The 17,500-nt window shown below is 45.9% G+C and overlaps 33 non-coding genes and 2 pseudogenes across 33 annotated transcripts; all 35 read left to right on the top strand.

The window, feature by feature from the left end:
* The first annotated feature begins 143 nt into the window (after window positions 1–143).
* Window positions 144–262, top strand: LOC123416898. Its single transcript, XR_006616493.1, has one exon. It is a non-coding gene; the product is annotated as a 5S ribosomal RNA (ribosomal RNA).
* A 347-nt stretch (window positions 263–609) lies between these two features.
* LOC123416936 lies at window positions 610–728 on the top strand. The gene has a single exon (XR_006616529.1). It is a non-coding gene; the product is annotated as a 5S ribosomal RNA (ribosomal RNA).
* Window positions 729–1,186: 458 nt separating this feature from the next.
* Window positions 1,187–1,305, top strand: LOC123415705. Its single transcript, XR_006615409.1, has one exon. It is a non-coding gene; the product is annotated as a 5S ribosomal RNA (ribosomal RNA).
* A 341-nt stretch (window positions 1,306–1,646) lies between these two features.
* Window positions 1,647–1,765, top strand: LOC123416455. The gene has a single exon (XR_006616111.1). It is a non-coding gene; the product is annotated as a 5S ribosomal RNA (ribosomal RNA).
* Window positions 1,766–2,105: 340 nt separating this feature from the next.
* LOC123416635 lies at window positions 2,106–2,224 on the top strand. Its single transcript, XR_006616244.1, has one exon. It is a non-coding gene; the product is annotated as a 5S ribosomal RNA (ribosomal RNA).
* A 356-nt stretch (window positions 2,225–2,580) lies between these two features.
* Window positions 2,581–2,699, top strand: LOC123416735. Its single transcript, XR_006616339.1, has one exon. It is a non-coding gene; the product is annotated as a 5S ribosomal RNA (ribosomal RNA).
* Window positions 2,700–2,864: 165 nt separating this feature from the next.
* On the top strand, window positions 2,865–2,983 carry LOC123416634. Its single transcript, XR_006616243.1, has one exon. It is a non-coding gene; the product is annotated as a 5S ribosomal RNA (ribosomal RNA).
* Window positions 2,984–3,336: 353 nt separating this feature from the next.
* LOC123416734 lies at window positions 3,337–3,455 on the top strand. Its single transcript, XR_006616338.1, has one exon. It is a non-coding gene; the product is annotated as a 5S ribosomal RNA (ribosomal RNA).
* A 551-nt stretch (window positions 3,456–4,006) lies between these two features.
* Window positions 4,007–4,125, top strand: LOC123415367. Its single transcript, XR_006615088.1, has one exon. It is a non-coding gene; the product is annotated as a 5S ribosomal RNA (ribosomal RNA).
* Window positions 4,126–4,475: 350 nt separating this feature from the next.
* LOC123416110 lies at window positions 4,476–4,594 on the top strand. The gene has a single exon (XR_006615790.1). It is a non-coding gene; the product is annotated as a 5S ribosomal RNA (ribosomal RNA).
* Window positions 4,595–4,952: 358 nt separating this feature from the next.
* On the top strand, window positions 4,953–5,071 carry LOC123416623. The gene has a single exon (XR_006616232.1). It is a non-coding gene; the product is annotated as a 5S ribosomal RNA (ribosomal RNA).
* Window positions 5,072–5,484: 413 nt separating this feature from the next.
* On the top strand, window positions 5,485–5,613 carry LOC123416481 (annotated as a pseudogene).
* A 359-nt stretch (window positions 5,614–5,972) lies between these two features.
* LOC123416870 lies at window positions 5,973–6,091 on the top strand. The gene has a single exon (XR_006616467.1). It is a non-coding gene; the product is annotated as a 5S ribosomal RNA (ribosomal RNA).
* Window positions 6,092–6,483: 392 nt separating this feature from the next.
* LOC123415663 lies at window positions 6,484–6,602 on the top strand. The gene has a single exon (XR_006615370.1). It is a non-coding gene; the product is annotated as a 5S ribosomal RNA (ribosomal RNA).
* Window positions 6,603–6,961: 359 nt separating this feature from the next.
* On the top strand, window positions 6,962–7,080 carry LOC123416707. Its single transcript, XR_006616312.1, has one exon. It is a non-coding gene; the product is annotated as a 5S ribosomal RNA (ribosomal RNA).
* Window positions 7,081–7,505: 425 nt separating this feature from the next.
* LOC123416785 lies at window positions 7,506–7,624 on the top strand. The gene has a single exon (XR_006616386.1). It is a non-coding gene; the product is annotated as a 5S ribosomal RNA (ribosomal RNA).
* A 353-nt stretch (window positions 7,625–7,977) lies between these two features.
* LOC123416310 lies at window positions 7,978–8,096 on the top strand. Its single transcript, XR_006615979.1, has one exon. It is a non-coding gene; the product is annotated as a 5S ribosomal RNA (ribosomal RNA).
* A 455-nt stretch (window positions 8,097–8,551) lies between these two features.
* On the top strand, window positions 8,552–8,670 carry LOC123416258. The gene has a single exon (XR_006615930.1). It is a non-coding gene; the product is annotated as a 5S ribosomal RNA (ribosomal RNA).
* Window positions 8,671–9,011: 341 nt separating this feature from the next.
* LOC123416454 lies at window positions 9,012–9,130 on the top strand. The gene has a single exon (XR_006616110.1). It is a non-coding gene; the product is annotated as a 5S ribosomal RNA (ribosomal RNA).
* Window positions 9,131–9,474: 344 nt separating this feature from the next.
* On the top strand, window positions 9,475–9,593 carry LOC123416633. Its single transcript, XR_006616242.1, has one exon. It is a non-coding gene; the product is annotated as a 5S ribosomal RNA (ribosomal RNA).
* A 362-nt stretch (window positions 9,594–9,955) lies between these two features.
* On the top strand, window positions 9,956–10,074 carry LOC123415419. Its single transcript, XR_006615139.1, has one exon. It is a non-coding gene; the product is annotated as a 5S ribosomal RNA (ribosomal RNA).
* Window positions 10,075–10,505: 431 nt separating this feature from the next.
* LOC123415366 lies at window positions 10,506–10,624 on the top strand. The gene has a single exon (XR_006615087.1). It is a non-coding gene; the product is annotated as a 5S ribosomal RNA (ribosomal RNA).
* Window positions 10,625–10,978: 354 nt separating this feature from the next.
* LOC123416543 lies at window positions 10,979–11,097 on the top strand. The gene has a single exon (XR_006616174.1). It is a non-coding gene; the product is annotated as a 5S ribosomal RNA (ribosomal RNA).
* A 442-nt stretch (window positions 11,098–11,539) lies between these two features.
* LOC123415910 lies at window positions 11,540–11,658 on the top strand. The gene has a single exon (XR_006615601.1). It is a non-coding gene; the product is annotated as a 5S ribosomal RNA (ribosomal RNA).
* Window positions 11,659–11,998: 340 nt separating this feature from the next.
* Window positions 11,999–12,117, top strand: LOC123416632. Its single transcript, XR_006616241.1, has one exon. It is a non-coding gene; the product is annotated as a 5S ribosomal RNA (ribosomal RNA).
* Window positions 12,118–12,476: 359 nt separating this feature from the next.
* Window positions 12,477–12,595, top strand: LOC123416733. Its single transcript, XR_006616337.1, has one exon. It is a non-coding gene; the product is annotated as a 5S ribosomal RNA (ribosomal RNA).
* Window positions 12,596–13,137: 542 nt separating this feature from the next.
* On the top strand, window positions 13,138–13,256 carry LOC123415365. Its single transcript, XR_006615086.1, has one exon. It is a non-coding gene; the product is annotated as a 5S ribosomal RNA (ribosomal RNA).
* Window positions 13,257–13,606: 350 nt separating this feature from the next.
* On the top strand, window positions 13,607–13,725 carry LOC123416109. The gene has a single exon (XR_006615789.1). It is a non-coding gene; the product is annotated as a 5S ribosomal RNA (ribosomal RNA).
* A 358-nt stretch (window positions 13,726–14,083) lies between these two features.
* LOC123416761 lies at window positions 14,084–14,202 on the top strand. Its single transcript, XR_006616363.1, has one exon. It is a non-coding gene; the product is annotated as a 5S ribosomal RNA (ribosomal RNA).
* Window positions 14,203–14,627: 425 nt separating this feature from the next.
* Window positions 14,628–14,756, top strand: LOC123416530 (annotated as a pseudogene).
* Window positions 14,757–15,124: 368 nt separating this feature from the next.
* Window positions 15,125–15,243, top strand: LOC123416869. The gene has a single exon (XR_006616466.1). It is a non-coding gene; the product is annotated as a 5S ribosomal RNA (ribosomal RNA).
* Window positions 15,244–15,632: 389 nt separating this feature from the next.
* On the top strand, window positions 15,633–15,751 carry LOC123415662. The gene has a single exon (XR_006615369.1). It is a non-coding gene; the product is annotated as a 5S ribosomal RNA (ribosomal RNA).
* Window positions 15,752–16,113: 362 nt separating this feature from the next.
* Window positions 16,114–16,232, top strand: LOC123416706. The gene has a single exon (XR_006616311.1). It is a non-coding gene; the product is annotated as a 5S ribosomal RNA (ribosomal RNA).
* A 428-nt stretch (window positions 16,233–16,660) lies between these two features.
* On the top strand, window positions 16,661–16,779 carry LOC123416695. The gene has a single exon (XR_006616300.1). It is a non-coding gene; the product is annotated as a 5S ribosomal RNA (ribosomal RNA).
* A 362-nt stretch (window positions 16,780–17,141) lies between these two features.
* LOC123416493 lies at window positions 17,142–17,260 on the top strand. The gene has a single exon (XR_006616143.1). It is a non-coding gene; the product is annotated as a 5S ribosomal RNA (ribosomal RNA).
* The last annotated feature ends 240 nt before the right edge of the window (window positions 17,261–17,500 follow it).

The following is a 17,500-nucleotide window of genomic DNA, read 5'->3' as shown; positions in this document are numbered from 1 at the left end:
AGTAGTAGTAGTAGTAGTAGTAGTGGTGGTAGTAGTAGTAGTAGTAGTAGTAGTAGTCGTAGTAGTAGTCGTAGTAGTAGTAGTAGTAGTAGTAGTAGTAGTAGTAGGGGCAAGCATAAGGAACAAATAGATAGTTGCATGTCGGATGCGATCATACCAGCACTAAAGCACCAGATCCCATCAGAACTCCGAAGTTAAGCGTGCTTGGGCGAGAGTAGTACTAGGATGGGTGACCTCCTGGGAAGTCCTCGTGTTGCATTCCCCTTTTTAAATATATTTTTGCGCCACGTGACAAGGATGACGCGGGACCGTGATCTATATGACCTCGTTTTCTTATTTTTGACGTTTACTAGTTTTCTTATTTTTGACGTTTGTGATATGTTTTAGCTTGCCCCTCCCGTGTCCATTGCCACATTTGCCTCGACAACGGAGACGAGTTTAACACAAGAATTTCACCGCTCCCTCTCTACCCCGACAACACGAGCACCGCCACGACCTCTTTGACTTTTCCCACCGCGCATGACACCCAACGACTAGTAGTAGCAGTAGTAGCAGTAGTAGCAGTAGTAGTAGGGGCAAGCATAAGGAACAAATAGATAGTTGCATGTCGGATGCGATCATACCAGCACTAAAGCACCGGATCCCATCAGAACTCCGAAGTTAAGCGTGCTTGGGTGAGAGTAGTACTAGGATGGGTGACCTCCTGGGAAGTCCTCGTGTTGCATTCCCCTTTTTAAATATATTTTTGCGCCACCTGACAAGGATGACACGGGACCGTGATCTATATGACCTCGTTTTCTTATTTTTGACGTTTACTAGTTTTCTTATTTTTTACGTTTGTGATATGTTTTAGCTTGCCCCTCCCGTGTCCATTGCCACATTTGCCTCGAGAACGGAGACGAGTTTAACACAAGAATTACACCGCTCCCTCTCTACCCCGACAACACGAGCACCGCCACGACCTCTGTGACTTTTCCCACCGCGCATGACACCCAACGACTAGTAGTAGTAGTAGTAGTACTAGTAGTAGTAGTAGTAGTAGTAGTAGTAGTAGTAGTAGTAGTAGTAGTAGTAGTAGTAGTACTAGTAGTAGTAGTAGTAGTAGTAGTACTAGTAGTAGTAGTAGTAGTAGTACTAGTAGTAGTAGTAGGGGCAAGCATAAGGAACAAATAGATAGTTGCATGTCGGATGCGATCATACCAGCACTAAAGCACCGGATCCCATCAGAACTCCGAAGTTAAGCGTGCTTGGGTGAGAGTAGTATTAGGATGGGTGACCTCCTGGGAAGTCCTCGTGTTGCATTCCCCTTTTTAAATATATTTTTGCGCCACGTGACAAGGATGACGCGGGACCGTGATCTATATGACCTCGTTTTCTTATTTTTGACGTTTACTAGTTTTCTTATTTTTGACGTTGGTGATATGTTTTAGCTTGCCCCTCCCGTGTCCATTGCCACATTTGCCTCGACAACGGAGACGAGTTTAACACAAGAATTTCACCGCTCCCTCTCTACCCCGACAACACGAGCACCGCCACGACCTCTCTGACTTTTCCCACCGCGCATGACACCCAACGACTAGTAGTAGTAGCAGTAGTAGCAGTAGTAGCAGGGGCAAGCATAAGGAACAAATAGATAGTTGCATGTCGGATGCGATCATACGAGCACTAAAGCACCGGATCCCCTCAGAACTTCGAAGTTAAGCGTGCTTGGGCGAGAGTAGTATTAGGATGGGTGACCTCCTGGGAAGTCCTCGTGTTGCATTTCCCTTTTTAAATATATTTTTGCGCCACGTGACAAGGATGACACGGGACCGTGATCTATATGACCTCGTTTTCTTATTTTTGACGTTTACTAGTTTTCTTATTTTTGACGTTTGTCATATGTTTTAGCTTGCCCCTCCCGTGTCCATTGCCACATTTGCCTCGAGAACGGAGACGAGTTTAACACAAGAATTTCACCGCTCCCTCTCTACCCCGACAACACGAGCACCGCCACGACCTCTGTGACTTTTCCCACCGCGCATGACACCCAACGACTAGTAGTAGTAGTAGTAGTACTAGTAGTAGTAGTAGGGGCAAGCATAAGGAACAAATAGATACATGTCGGATGCGATCATACCAGCACTAAAGCACCGGATCCCATCAGAACTCCGAAGTTAAGCGTGCTTGGGCGAGAGTAGTACTAGGATGGGTGACCCCCTGGGAAGTCCTCGTGTTGCATTCCCCTTTTTAAATATACTTTTGCGCCACGTGACAAGGATGACGCGGGACCGTGATCTATATGACCTCGTTTTCTTATTTTTGACGTTTACTAGTTTTCTTATTTTTGACGTTTGTGATATGTGTTAGCTTGCCCCTCCCGTGTCCATTGCCACATTTGCCTCGACAACGGAGACGAGTTTAACACAAGAATTTCACCGCTCCCTCTCTACCCCGACAACACGAGCACCGCCACGACCTCTTTGACTTTTCCCACCGCGCATGACACCCAACGACTAGTAGTAGTAGTAGTAGTAGTAGTAGTAGTAGTAGCAGTAGTAGTAGGGGCAAGCATAAGGAACAAATAGATAGTTGCATGTCGGATGCGATCATACCAGCACTAAAGCTCCGGATCCCATCAGAACTCCGAAGTTAAGCGTGCTTGGGCGAGAGTAGTACTAGGATGGGTGACCTCCTGGGAAGTCCTCGTGTTGCATTCCCCTTTTTAAATATATTTTTGCGCCACATGACAAGGATGACACGGGACCGTGATCTATATGACCTCGTTTTCTTATTTTTGACGTTTACTAGTTTTCTTATTTTTGACGTTTGTGATATGTTTTAGCTTGCCCCTCCCGTGTCCATTGCCACATTTGATACATGTCGGATGCGATCATACCAGCACTAAAGCACCGGATCCCATCAGAACTCCGAAGTTAAGCGTGCTTGGGCGAGAGTAGTACTAGGATGGGTGACCCCCTGGGAAGTCCTCGTGTTGCATTCCCCTTTTTAAATATACTTTTGCGCCACGTGACAAGGATGACGCGGGACCGTGATCTATATGACCTCGTTTTCTTATTTTTGACGTTTACTAGTTTTCTTATTTTTGACGTTTGTGATATGTGTTAGCTTGCCCCTCCCGTGTCCATTGCCACATTTGCCTCGACAACGGAGACGAGTTTAACACAAGAATTTCACCGCTCCCTCTCTACCCCGACAACACGAGCACCGCCACGACCTCTTTGACTTTTCCCACCGCGCATGACACCCAACGACTAGTAGTAGTAGTAGTAGTAGTAGTAGTAGTAGCAGTAGTAGTAGGGGCAAGCATAAGGAACAAATAGATAGTTGCATGTCGGATGCGATCATACCAGCACTAAAGCTCCGGATCCCATCAGAACTCCGAAGTTAAGCGTGCTTGGGCGAGAGTAGTACTAGGATGGGTGACCTCCTGGGAAGTCCTCGTGTTGCATTCCCCTTTTTAAATATATTTTTGCGCCACATGACAAGGATGACACGGGACCGTGATCTATATGACCTCGTTTTCTTATTTTTGACGTTTACTAGTTTTCTTATTTTTGACGTTTGTGATATGTTTTAGCTTGCCCCTCCCGTGTCCATTGCCACATTTGCCTCGAGAACGGAGACGAGTTTAACACAAGAATTTCACCGCTCCCTCTCTACCCCGACAACACGAGCACCGCCACGACCTCTGTGACTTTTCCCACCGCGCATGACACCCAACGACTAGTAGTAGTAGTAGTAGTAGTAGTAGTAGTAGTAGTAATAGTAGTAGTAATAGTAGTAGTACTAGTAGTAGTAGTAGTAGTAGTAGTAGTAATAGTAGTAGTAATAGTAGTAGTACTAGTAGTAGTAGTAGTAGTAGTAGTAGTAGTAATAGTAGTAGTAATAGTAGTAGTACTAGTAGTAGTAGTAGTAGTAGTAGTAATAGTAGTAGTAATAGTAGTAGTACTAGTAGTAGTAGTAGTAGGGGCAAGCATAAGGAACAAATAGATAGTTGCATGTCGGATGCGATCATACCAGCACTAAAGCACCGGATCCCATCAGAACTCCGAAGTTAAGCGTGCTTAGGCGAGAGTAGTACTAGGATGGGTGACCTCCTGGGAAGTCCTCGTGTTGCATTCCCCTTTTTAAATATATTTTTGCGCCACGTGACAAGGATGACGCGGGACCGTGATCTATATGACCTCGTTTTCTAATTTTTGACGTTTACTAGTTTTCTTATTTTTGACGTTTGTGATATGTTTTAGCTTGCCCCTCCCGTGTCCATTGCCACATTTGCCTCGACAACGGAGACGAGTTTAACACAAGAATTTCACCGCTCCCTCTCTACCCCGACAACACGAGCACCGCCACGACCTCTTTGACTTTTCCCACCGCGCATGACAACCAACGACTAGTAGTAGTAGCAGTAGTAGCAGTAGTAGCAGTAGTAGTAGGGGCAAGCATAAGGAATAAATAGATAGTTGCATGTCGGATGCGATCATACCAGCACTAAAGCACCAGATCCCATCAGAACTCCGAAGTTAAGCGTGCTTGGGCGAGAGTAGGACTAGGATGGGTGACCTCCTGGGAAGTCCTCGTGTTGCATTCCCCTTTTTAAATATATTTTTCCGCCACATGACAAGGATGACACGGGACCGTGATCTATATGACCTCGTTTTCTTATTTTTGACGTTTACTAGTTTTCTTATTTTTGACGTTTGTGATATGTTTTAGCTTGCCCTCCCGTGTCCATTGCCACATTTGCCTAGAGAACGGAGACGAGTTTAACACAAGAATTACACCGCTCCCTCTCTACCCCGACAACACGAGCACCGCCACGACCTCTGTGACTTTTCCCACCGCGCATGACACCCAACGAGTAGTAGTAGTAGTAGTAGTAGTAGTAGTAGTACTAGTAGTAGTAGTAGTAGGGGCAAGCATAAGGAACAAATAGATAGTTGCATGTCGGATGCGATCATACCAGCACTAAAGCACCGGATCCCATCTGAACTCCGAAGTTAAGCGTGCTTGGGCGAGAGTAGTACTAGGATGGGTGACCTCCTGGGAAGTCCTCGTGTTGCATTCCCCTTTTTAAATATATTTTTGCGCCACGTGACAAGGATGACGCGGGACCGTGATCTATATGACCTCGTTTTCTTATTTTTGACGTTTACTAGTTTTCTTATTTTTGACGTTTGTGATATGTTTTAGCTTGCCCCTCCCGTGTCCATTGCCACATTTGCCTCGAGAACGGAGACGAGTTTAACACAAGAATTACACCGCTCCCTCTCTACCCCGACAACACGAGCACCGCCACGCCCTCTGTGACTTTTCCCACCGCGCATGACACCCAACGACTAGTAGTAGTAGTAGTAGTAGTAGTAGTAGTAGTAGTAGTACTAGTAGTAGTAGTAGTAGTAGTACTAGTAGTAGTAGTAGTACTAGTAGTAGTAGTAGTAGTAGGGGCAAGCATAAGGAACAAATAGACAGTTGCATGTCGGATGCGATCATACCAGCACTAAAGCACCGGATCCCACCGGATCCCATCAGAACTCTGAAATTAAGCGTGCTTGGGCGAGAGTAGTACTAGGATGGGTGACCTCCTGGGAAGTCCTCGTGTTGCATTCACCTTTTTAAATATATTTTTGCGCCACGTGACAAGGATGACGCGGGACCGTGATCTATATGACCTCGTTTTCTTATTTTTGACGTTTACTAGTTTTCTTATTTTTGACGTTTGTGATATGTTTTAGCTTGCCCCTCCCGTGTCCATTGCCACATTTGCCTCGACAACGGAGACGAGTTTAACACAAGAATTTCACCGCTCCCTCTCTACCCCGACAACACGAGCACCGCCACGACCTCTCTGACTTTTCCCACCGCGCATGACACCCAACGACTAGTAGTAGTAGTAGTAGTAGCAGTAGTAGCAGTAGTAGCAGTAGTAGTAGGGGCAAGCATAAGGAACGAATAGATAGTTGCATGTCGGATGCGATCATACCAGCACTAAAGCACCGGATCCCATCAGAACTCCGAAGTTAAGCGTGCTTGGGCGAGAGTAGTACTAGGATGGGTGACCTCTTGGGAAGTCCTCGTGTTGCATTTCCCTTTTTTAATATATTTTTGCGCCACGTGACAAGGATGACACGGGACCGTGATCTATATGACCTCGTTTTCTTATTTTTCACGTTTACTAGTTTTCTTATTTTTGACGTTTGTGATATGTTTTAGCTTGCCCCTCCCGTGTCCATTGCCACATTTGCCTCGAGAACGGAGACGAGTTTAACACAAGAATTTCACCGCTCCCTCTCTACCCCGACAACACGAGCACCGCCACGACCTGTGTGACTTTTCCCACCGCGCATGACACCCAACGACTAGTAGTAGTAGTAGTAGTAGTAGTAGTAGTAGTAGTACTAGTAGTAGTAGTAGTAGTAGTAGTAGTACTAGTAGTAGTAGTAGGGGCAAGCATAAGGAACAAATAGATAGTTGCATGTCGGATGCGATCATACCAGCACTAAAGCACCGGATCCCATCAGAACTCCGAAGTTAAGCGTGCTTGGGCGAGAGTATTACTAGGATGGGTGACCTCCTGGGAAGTCCTTGTGTTGCATTCCCCTTTTTAAATATATTTTTGCGCCACGTGACAAGGATGACGCGGGACCGTGATCTATATGACCTCGTCTTCTTATTTTTGACGTTTACTAGTTTTCTTATTTTTGACGTTTGTGATATGTTTTAGCTTGCCCCTCCCGTGTCCATTGCCACATTTGCCTCGACAACGGAGACGAGTTTAACACAAGAATTTCACCGCTCCCTCTCTACCCCGACAACACGAGCACCGCCACGACCTCTTTGACTTTTCCCACCGCGCATGACACCCAACGACTAGTAGTAGTAGTAGTAGTAGCAGTAGTAGCAGTAGTAGCAGTAGTAGTAGGGGCAAGCATAAGGAACAAATAGATATTTGCATGTCGGATGCGATCATACCAGCACTAAAGCACCGGATCCCATCAGAACTCCGAAGTTAAGCGTGCTTGGGCGAGAGTAGTACTAGGATGGGTGACCTCCTGGGAAGTCCTTGTGTTGCATTCCCCTTTTTAAATATATTTTTGCGCCACATGACAAGGATGACACGGGACCGTGATCTATATGACCTCGGTTTCTTATTTTTGACGTTTACTAGTTTTCTTATTTTTGACGTTTGTGATATGTTTTAGCTTGCCCCTCCCGTGTCCATTGCCACATTTGCCTCGAGAACGGAGACGAGTTTAACACAAGAATTACACCGCTCCCTCTCTACCCCGACAACACGAGCACCGCCACGACCTCTGTGACTTTTCCCACCGCGCATGACACCCAACGACTAGTAGTAGTAGTAGTAGTAGTAGTAGTAGTAGTAATAGTAGTAGTAGTAGTAGTAGTAGTAGTAGTAGTACTAGTAGTAGTAGTAGTAGTAGTACTAGTAGTAGTAGTAGTAGTAGGGGCAAGCATAAGGAACAAATAGATAGTTGCATGTCGGATGCGATCATACCAGCACTAAAGCACTGGATCCCATCAGAACTCCGAAGTTAAGCGTGCTTGGGCGAGAGTAGTACTAGGATGGGTGACCTCCTGGGAAGTCCTCGTGTTGCATTCCCCTTTTTAAATATATTTTTGCGCCACGTGACAAGGATGACGCGGGACCGTGATCTATATGACCTCGTTTTCTTATTTTTGACGTTTACTAGTTTTCTTATTTTTGACGTTTGTCATATGTTTTAGCTTGCCCCTCCCGTGTCCATTGTCACATTTGCCGCGACAACGGAGACGAGTTTAACACAAGAATTTCACCGCTCCCTCTCTACCCCGACAACACGAGCACCGCCACGACCTCTTTGACTTTTCCCACCGCGCATGACACCCAACGACTAGTAGTAGTAGTAGCAGTAGTAGCAGTAGTAGCAGTAGTAGTAGGGGCAAGCATAAGGAACAAATAGATAGTTGCATGTCGGATGCGATCATATCAGCACTAAAGCACCGGATCCCATCAGAACTCCAAAGTTAAGCGTGCTTGGGCGAGAGTAGAACTAGGATGGGTGACCTCCTGGGAAGTCCTCGTGTTGCATTCCCCTTTTTAAATATATTTTTGCGCCACCTGACAAGGATGACACGGGACCGTGATCTATATGACCTCGTTTTCTTATTTTTGACGTTTACTAGTTTTCTTATTTTTTACGTTTGTGATATGTTTTAGCTTGCCCCTCCCGTGTCCATTGCCACATTTGCCTCGAGAACGGAGACGAGTTTAACACAAGAATTACACCGCTCCCTCTCTACCCCGACAACACGAGCACCGCCACGACCTCTGTGACTTTTCCCACCGCGCATGACACCCAACGACTAGTAGTAGTAGTAGTAGTAGTAGTAGTAGTAGTAGTAGTACTAGTAGTAGTAGTAGTAGTAGTAGTACTAGTAGTAGTAGTAGTAGTAGTACTAGTAGTAGTAGTAGTAGTAGTACTAGTAGTAGTAGTACTAGTAGTAGTAGTAGGGGCAAGCATAAGGAACAAATAGATAGTTGCATGTCGGATGCGATCATACCAGCACTAAAGCACCGGATCCCATCAGAACTCCGAAGTTAAGCGTGCTTGGGTGATAGTAGTATTAGGATGGGTGACCTCCTGGGAAGTCCTCGTGTTGCATTCCCCTTTTTAAATATATTTTTGCGCCACGTGACAAGGATGACGCGGGACCGTGATCTATATGACCTCGTTTTCTTATTTTTGACGTTTACTAGTTTTCTTATTTTTGACGTTGGTGATATGTTTTAGCTTGCCCCTCCCGTGTCCATTGCCACATTTGCCTCGACAACGGAGACGAGTTTAACACAAGAATTTCACCGCTCCCTCTCTACCCCGACAACACGAGCACCGCCACGACCTCTCTGACTTTTCCCACCGCGCATGACACCCAACGACTAGTAGTAGTAGCAGTAGTAGCAGTAGTAGCAGGGGCAAGCATAAGGAACAAATAGATAGTTGCATGTCGGATGCGATCATACGAGCACTAAAGCACCGGATCCCCTCAGAACTTCGAAGTTAAGCGTGCTTGGGCGAGAGTAGTATTAGGATGGGTGACCTCCTGGGAAGTCCTCGTGTTGCATTTCCCTTTTGAAATATATTTTTGCGCCACGTGACAAGGATGACACGGGACCGTGATCTATATGACCTCGTTTTCTTATTTTTGACGTTTACTAGTTTTCTTATTTTTGACGTTTGTCATATGTTTTAGCTTGCCCCTCCCGTGTCCATTGCCACATTTGCCTCGAGAACGGAGACGAGTTTAACACAAGAATTTCACCGCTCCCTCTCTACCCCGACAACACGAGCACCGCCACGACCTCTGTGACTTTTCCCACCGCGCATGACACCCAACGACTAGTAGTAGTAGTAGTAGTACTAGTAGTAGTAGTAGGGGCAAGCATAAGGAACAAATAGATAGTTGCATGTCGGATGCGATCATACCAGCACTAAAGCACCGGATCCCATCAGAACTCCGAAGTTAAGCGTGCTTGGGCGAGAGTAGTACTAGGATGGGTGACCCCCTGGGAAGTCCTCGTGTTGCATTCCCCTTTTTAAATATATTTTTGCGCCACGTGACAAGGATGACGCGGGACCGTGATCTATATGACCTCGTTTTCTTATTTTTGACGTTTACTAGTTTTCTTATTTTTGACGTTTGTGATATGTGTTAGCTTGCCCCTCCCGTGTCCATTGCCACATTTGCCTCGACAACGGAGACGAGTTTAACACAAGAATTTCACCGCTCCCTCTCTACCCCGACAACACGAGCACCGCCACGACCTCTTTGACTTTTCCCACCGCGCATGACACCCAACGACTAGTAGTAGTAGTAGTAGTAGTAGTAGTAGTAGTAGTAGTAGCAGTAGTAGTAGGGGCAAGCATAAGGAACAAATAGATAGTTGCATGTCGGATGCGATCATACCAGCACTAAAGCTCCGGATCCCATGAGAACTCCGAAGTTAAGCGTGCTTGGGCGAGAGTAGTACTAGGATGGGTGACCTCCTGGGAAGTCCTCGTGTTGCATTCCCCTTTTTAAATATATTTTTGCGCCACATGACAAGGATGACACGGGACCGTGATCTATATGACCTCGTTTTCTTATTTTTGACGTTTACTAGTTTTCTTATTTTTGACGTTTGTGATATGTTTTAGCTTGCCCCTCCCGTGTCCATTGCCACATTTGCCTCGAGAACGGAGACGAGTTTAACACAAGAATTTCACCGCTCCCTCTCTACCCCGACAACACGAGCACCGCCACGACCTCTGTGACTTTTCCCACCGCGCATGACACCCAACGACTAGTAGTAGTAGTAGTAGTAGTAGTAGTAGTAATAGTAGTAGTAATAGTAGTAGTACTAGTAGTAGTAGTAGTAGTAGTAGTAGTAGTAGTAATAGTAGTAGTACTAGTAGTAGTAGTAGTAGGGGCAAGCATAAGGAACAAATAGATAGTTGCATGTCGGATGCGATCATACCAGCACTAAAGCACCGGATCCCATCAGAACTCCGAAGTTAAGCGTGCTTAGGCGAGAGTAGTACTAGGATGGGTGACCTCCTGGGAAGTCCTCGTGTTGCATTCCCCTTTTTAAATATATTTTTGCGCCACGTGACAAGGATGACGCGGGACCGTGATCTATATGACCTCGTTTTTCTTATTTTTGACGTTTACTAGTTTTCTTATTTTTGACGTTTGTGATATGTTTTAGCTTGCCCCTCCCGTGTCCATTGTCACATTTGCCGCGACAACGGAGACGAGTTTAACACAAGAATTTCACCGCTCCCTCTCTACCCCGACAACACGAGCACCGCCACGACCTCTTTGACTTTTCCCACCGCGCATGACACCCAACGACTAGTAGTAGTAGTAGCAGTAGTAGCAGTAGTAGCAGTAGTAGTAGGGGCAAGCATAAGGAACAAATAGATAGTTGCATGTCGGATGCGATCATATCAGCACTAAAGCACCGGATCCCATCAGAACTACAAAGTTAAGCGTGCTTGGGCGAGAGTAGAACTAGGATGGGTGACCTCCTGGGAAGTCCTCCTGTTGCATTCCCCTTTTTAAATATATTTTTGCGCCACGTGACAAGGATGACACGGGACCGTGATCTATATGACCTCGTTTTCTTATTTTTGACGTTTGTGATATGTTTTAGCTTGCCCCTCCCGTGTCCATTGCCACATTTGCCTCGAGAACGGAGACGAGTTTAACACAAGAATTTCACCGCTCCCTCTCTACCCCGACAACACGAGCACCGCCACGACCTCTGTGACTTTTCCCACCGCGCATGACACCCAACGACTAGTAGTAGTAGTAGTAGTAGTAGTAGTAGTCGTGGTGGTGGTAGTAGTAGTAGTAGTAGTAGTAGTAGTAGTAGTAGTAGTAGTAGTAGTAGTAGTAGTAGTAGTAGTAGTAGTAGTAGTAGTAGTAGTAGTAGTAGTAGTACTAGTAGTAGTAGTAGGGGCAAGCATAAGGAACAAATAGATAGTTGCATGTCGGATGCGATCATACCAGCACTAAAGCACCAGATCCCATCAGAACTCCGAAGTTAAGCGTGCTTGGGCGAGAGTAGTATTAGGATGGGTGACCTCCTGGGAAGTCCTCGTGTTGCATTTCCCTTTTTAAATATATTTTTGCGCCACGTGACAAGGATGACGCGGGACCGTGATCTATATGACCTCGTTTTCTTATTTTTGACGTTTACTAGTTTTCTTATTTTTGACGTTTGTCATATGTTTTAGCTTGCCCCTCCCGTGTCCATTGCCACATTTGCCTCGAGAACGGAGACGAGTTTAACACAAGAATTTCACCGCTCCCTCTCTACCCCGACAACACGAGCACCGCCACGACCTCTGTGACTTTTCCCACCGCGCATGACACCCAACGACTAGTAGTAGTAGTAGTAGTACTAGTAGTAGTAGTAGGGGCAAGCATAAGGAACAAATAGATACATGTCGGATGCGATCATACCAGCACTAAAGCACCGGATCCCATCAGAACTCCGAAGTTAAGCGTGCTTGGGCGAGAGTAGTACTAGGATGGGTGACCCCCTGGGAAGTCCTCGTGTTGCATTCCCCTTTTTAAATATATTTTTGCGCCACGTGACAAGGATGACGCGGGACCGTGATCTATATGACCTCGTTTTCTTATTTTTGACGTTTACTAGTTTTCTTATTTTTGACGTTTGTGATATGTGTTAGCTTGCCCCTCCCGTGTCCATTGCCACATTTGCCTCGACAACGGAGACGAGTTTAACACAAGAATTTCACCGCTCCCTCTCTACCCCGACAACACGAGCACCGCCACGACCTCTTTGACTTTTCCCACCGTGCATGACACCCAACGACTAGTAGTAGTAGTAGTAGTAGTAGTAGTAGTAGTAGTAGCAGTAGTAGTAGGGGCAAGCATATGGAACAAATAGATAGTTGCATGTCGGATGCGATCATACCAGCACTAAAGCTCCGGATCCCATCAGAACTCCGAAGTTAAGCGTGCTTGGGCGAGAGTAGTACTAGGATGGGTGACCTCCTGGGAAGTCCTCGTGTTGCATTCCCCTTTTTAAATATATTTTTGCGCCACATGACAAGGATGACACGGGACCGTGATCTATATGACCTCGTTTTCTTATTTTTGACGTTTACTAGTTTTCTTATTTTTGACGTTTGTGATATGTTTTAGCTTGCCCCTCCCGTGTCCATTGCCACATTTGCCTCGAGAACGGAGACGAGTTTAACACAAGAATTTCACCGCTCCCTCTCTACCCCGACAACACGAGCACCGCCACGACCTCTGTGACTTTTCCCACCGCGCATGACACCCAACGACTAGTAGTAGTAGTAGTAGTAGTAGTAGTAGTAGTAGTAGTAATAGTAGTAGTAATAGTAGTAGTACTAGTAGTAGTAGTAGTAGTAGTAGTAGTAATAGTAGTAGTACTAGTAGTAGTAGTAGTAGTAGTAGTAGTAATAGTAGTAGTAATAGTAGTAGTACTAGTAGTAGTAGTAGTAGTAGTAGTAGTAATAGTAGTAGTAATAGTAGTAGTACTAGTAGTAGTAGTAGTAGGGGCAAGCATAAGGAACAAATAGATAGTTGCATGTCGGATGCGATCATACCAGCACTAAAGCACCGGATCCCATCAGAACTCCGAAGTTAAGCGTGCTTAGGCGAGAGTAGTACTAGGATGGGTGACCTCCTGGGAAGTCCTCGTGTTGCATTCCCCTTTTTAAATATATTTTTGCGCCACGTGACAAGGATGACGCGGGACCGTGATCTATATGACCTCGTTTTCTTATTTTTGACGTTTACTAGTTTTCTTATTTTTGACGTTTGTGATATGTTTTAGCTTGCCCCTCCCGTGTCCATTGCCACATTTGCCTCGACAACGGAGACGAGTTTAACACAAGAATTTCACCGCTCCCTCTCTACCCCGACAACACGAGCACCGCCACGACCTCTTTGACTTTTCCCACCGCGCATGACAACCAACGACTAGTAGTAGTAGCAGTAGTAGCAGTAGTAGCAGTAGTAGTAGGGGCAAGCATAAGGAATAAATAGATAGTTGCATGTCGGATGCGATCATACCAGCACTAAAGCACCAGATCCCATCAGAACTCCGAAGTTAAGCGTGCTTGGGCGAGAGTAGGACTAGGATGGGTGACCTCCTGGGAAGTCCTCGTGTTGCATTCCCCTTTTTAAATATATTTTTCCGCCACATGACAAGGATGACACGGGACCGTGATCTATATGACCTCGTTTTCTTATTTTTGACGTTTACTAGTTTTCTTATTTTTGACGTTTGTGATATGTTTTAGCTTGCCCTCCCGTGTCCATTGCCACATTTGCCTAGAGAACGGAGACGAGTTTAACACAAGAATTACACCGCTCCCTCTCTACCCCGACAACACGAGCACCGCCACGACCTCTGTGACTTTTCCCACCGCGCATGACACCCAACGAGTAGTAGTAGTAGTAGTAGTAGTAGTAGTAGTACTAGTAGTAGTAGTAGTAGGGGCAAGCATAAGGAACAAATAGATAGTTGCATGTCGGATGCGATCATACCAGCACTAAAGCACCGGATCCCATCAGAACTCCGAAGTTAAGCGTGCTTGGGCGAGAGTAGTACTAGGATGGGTGACCTCCTGGGAAGTCCTCGTGTTGCATTCCCCTTTTTAAATATATTTTTGCGCCACGTGACAAGGATGACGCGGGACCGTGATCTATATGACCTCGTTTTCTTATTTTTGACGTTTACTAGTTTTCTTATTTTTGACGTTTGTGATATGTTTTAGCTTGCCCCTCCCGTGTCCATTGCCACATTTGCCTCGAGAACGGAGACGAGTTTAACACAAGAATTACACCGCTCCCTCTCTACCCCGACAACACGAGCACCGCCACGCCCTCTGTGACTTTTCCCACCGCGCATGACACCCAACGACTAGTAGTAGTAGTAGTAGTAGTAGTAGTAGTAGTAGTAGTAGTAGTAGTAGTAGTACTAGTAGTAGTAGTAGTAGTAGTACTACTAGTAGTAGTAGTACTAGTAGTAGTAGTAGTAGGGGCAAGCATAAGGAACAAATAGACAGTTGCATGTCGGATGTGATCATACCAGCACTAAAGCACCGGATCCCACCGGATCCCATCAGAACTCTGAAATTAAGCGTGCTTGGGCGAGAGTACTACTAGGATGGGTGACCTCCTGGGAAGTCCTCGTGTTGCATTCACCTTTTTAAATATATTTTTGCGCCACGTGACAAGGATGACGCGGGACCGTGATCTATATGACCTCGTTTTCTTATTTTTGACGTTTACTAGTTTTCTTATTTTTGACGTTTGTGATATGTTTTAGCTTGCCCCTCCCGTGTCCATTGCCACATTTGCCTCGACAACGGAGACGAGTTTAACACAAGAATTTCACCGCTCCCTCTCTACCCCGACAACACGAGCACCGCCACGACCTCTCTGACTTTTCCCACCGCGCATGACACCCAACGACTAGTAGTAGTAGTAGTAGTAGCAGTAGTAGCAGTAGTAGCAGTAGTAGCAGTAGTAGTAGGGGCAAGCATAAGGAACAAATAGATAGTTGCATGTCGGATGCGATCATACCAGCACTAAAGCACCGGATCCCATCAGAACTCCGAAGTTAAGCGTGCTTGGGCGAGAGTAGTACTAGGATGGGTGACCTCTTGGGAAGTCCTCGTGTTGCATTTCCCTTTTTTAATATATTTTTGCGCCACGTGACAAGGATGACACGGGACCGTGATCTATATGACCTCGTTTTCTTATTTTTCACGTTTACTAGTTTTCTTATTTTTGACGTTTGTGATATGTTTTAGCTTGCCCCTCCCGTGTCCATTGCCACATTTGCCTCGAGAACGGAGACGAGTTTAACACAAGAATTTCACCGCTCCCTCTCTACCCCGACAACACGAGCACCGCCACGACCTGTGTGACTTTTCCCACCGCGCATGACACCCAACGACTAGTAGTAGTAGTAGTAGTAGTAGTAGTAGTAGTACTAGTAGTAGTAGTAGTAGTAGTAGTAGTACTAGTAGTAGTAGTAGGGGCAAGCATAAGGAACAAATAGATAGTTGCATGTCGGATGCGATCATACCAGCACTAAAGCACCGGATCCCATCAGAACTCCGAAGTTAAGCGTGCTTGGGCGAGAGTATTACTAGGATGGGTGACCTCCTGGGAAGTCCTTGTGTTGCATTCCCCTTTTTAAATATATTTTTGCGCCACGTGACAAGGATGACGCGGGACCGTGATCTATATGACCTCGTCTTCTTATTTTTGACGTTTACTAGTTTTCTTATTTTTGACGTTTGTGATATGTTTTAGCTTGCCCCTCCCGTGTCCATTGCCACATTTGCCTCGACAACGGAGACGAGTTTAACACAAGAATTTCACCGCTCCCTCTCTACCCCGACAACACGAGCACCGCCACGACCTCTTTGACTTTTCCCACCGCGCATGACACCCAACGACTAGTAGTAGTAGTAGTAGTAGTAGCAGTAGTAGCAGTAGTAGCAGTAGTAGTAGGGGCAAGCATAAGGAACAAATAGATATTTGCATGTCGGATGCGATCATACCAGCACTAAAGCACCGGATCCCATCAGAACTCCGAAGTTAAGCGTGCTTGGGCGAGAGTAGTACTAGGATGGGTGACCTCCTGGGAAGTCCTTGTGTTGCATTCCCCTTTTTAAATATATTTTTGCGCCACATGACAAGGATGACACGGGACCGTGATCTATATGACCTCGGTTTCTTATTTTTGACGTTTACTAGTTTTCTTATTTTTGACGTTTGTGATATGTTTTAGCTTGCCCCTCCCGTGTCCATTGCCACATTTGCCTCGAGAACGGAGACGAGTTTAACACAAGAATTACACCGCTCCCTCTCTACCCCGACAACACGAGCACCGCCACGACCTCTGTGACTTTTCCCACCGCGCATGACACCCAACGACTAGTAGTAGTAGTAGTAGTAGTAGTAGTAGTAGTAGTAATAGTAGTAGTAGTAGTAGTAGTAGTAGTAGTACTAGTAGTAGTAGTAGTAGTAGTAGTACTAGTAGTAGTAGTAGTAGTAGGGGCAAGCATAAGGAACAAATAGATAGTTGCATGTCGGATGCGATCATACCAGCACTAAAGCACCGGATCCCATCAGAACTCCGAAGTTAAGTGTGCTTGGGCGAGAGTAGTACTAGGATGGGTGACCTCCTGGGAAGTCCTCGTGTTGCATTCCCCTTTTTAAATATATTTTTGCGCCACGTGACAAGGATGACGCGGGACCGTGATCTATATGACCTCGTTTTCTTATTTTTGACGTTTACTAGTTTTCTTATTTTTGACGTTTGTGATATGTTTTAGCTTGCCCCTCCCGTGTCCATTGTCACATTTGCCGCGACAACGGAGACGAGTTTAACACAAGAATTTCACCGCTCCCTCTCTACCCCGACAACACGAGCACCGCCACGACCTCTTTGACTTTTCCCACCGCGCATGACACCCAACGACTAGTAGTAGTAGTAGCAGTAGTAGCAGTAGTAGCAGTAGTAGCAGTAGTAGTAGGGGCAAGCATAAGGAACAAATAGATAGTTGCATGTCGGATGCGATCATATCAGCACTAAAGCACCGGATCCCATCAGAACTCCAAAGTTAAGCGTGCTTGGGCGAGAGTAGAACTAGGATGGGTGACCTCCTGGGAAGTCCTCCTGTTGCATTCCCCTTTTTAAATATATTTTTGCGCCACGTGACAAGGATGACACGGGACCGTGATCTATATGACCTCGTTTTCTTATTTTTGACGTTTGTGATATGTTTTAGCTTGCCCCTCCCGTGTCCATTGCCACATTTGCCTCGAGAACGGAGACGAGTTTAACACAAGAATTTCACCGCTCCCTCTCTACCCCGACAACACGAGCACCGCCACGACCTCTGTGACTTTTCCCACCGCGCATGACACC

This window comes from Hordeum vulgare, unplaced genomic scaffold, assembly GCF_904849725.1.
Source record: "Hordeum vulgare subsp. vulgare unplaced genomic scaffold, MorexV3_pseudomolecules_assembly, whole genome shotgun sequence".
Taxonomy (NCBI): Eukaryota; Viridiplantae; Streptophyta; class Magnoliopsida; order Poales; family Poaceae; genus Hordeum; species Hordeum vulgare.
The sequence above is the reverse complement of the archived record's forward strand: the minus strand, read 5'-3'. Positions and strand labels throughout refer to the sequence as shown.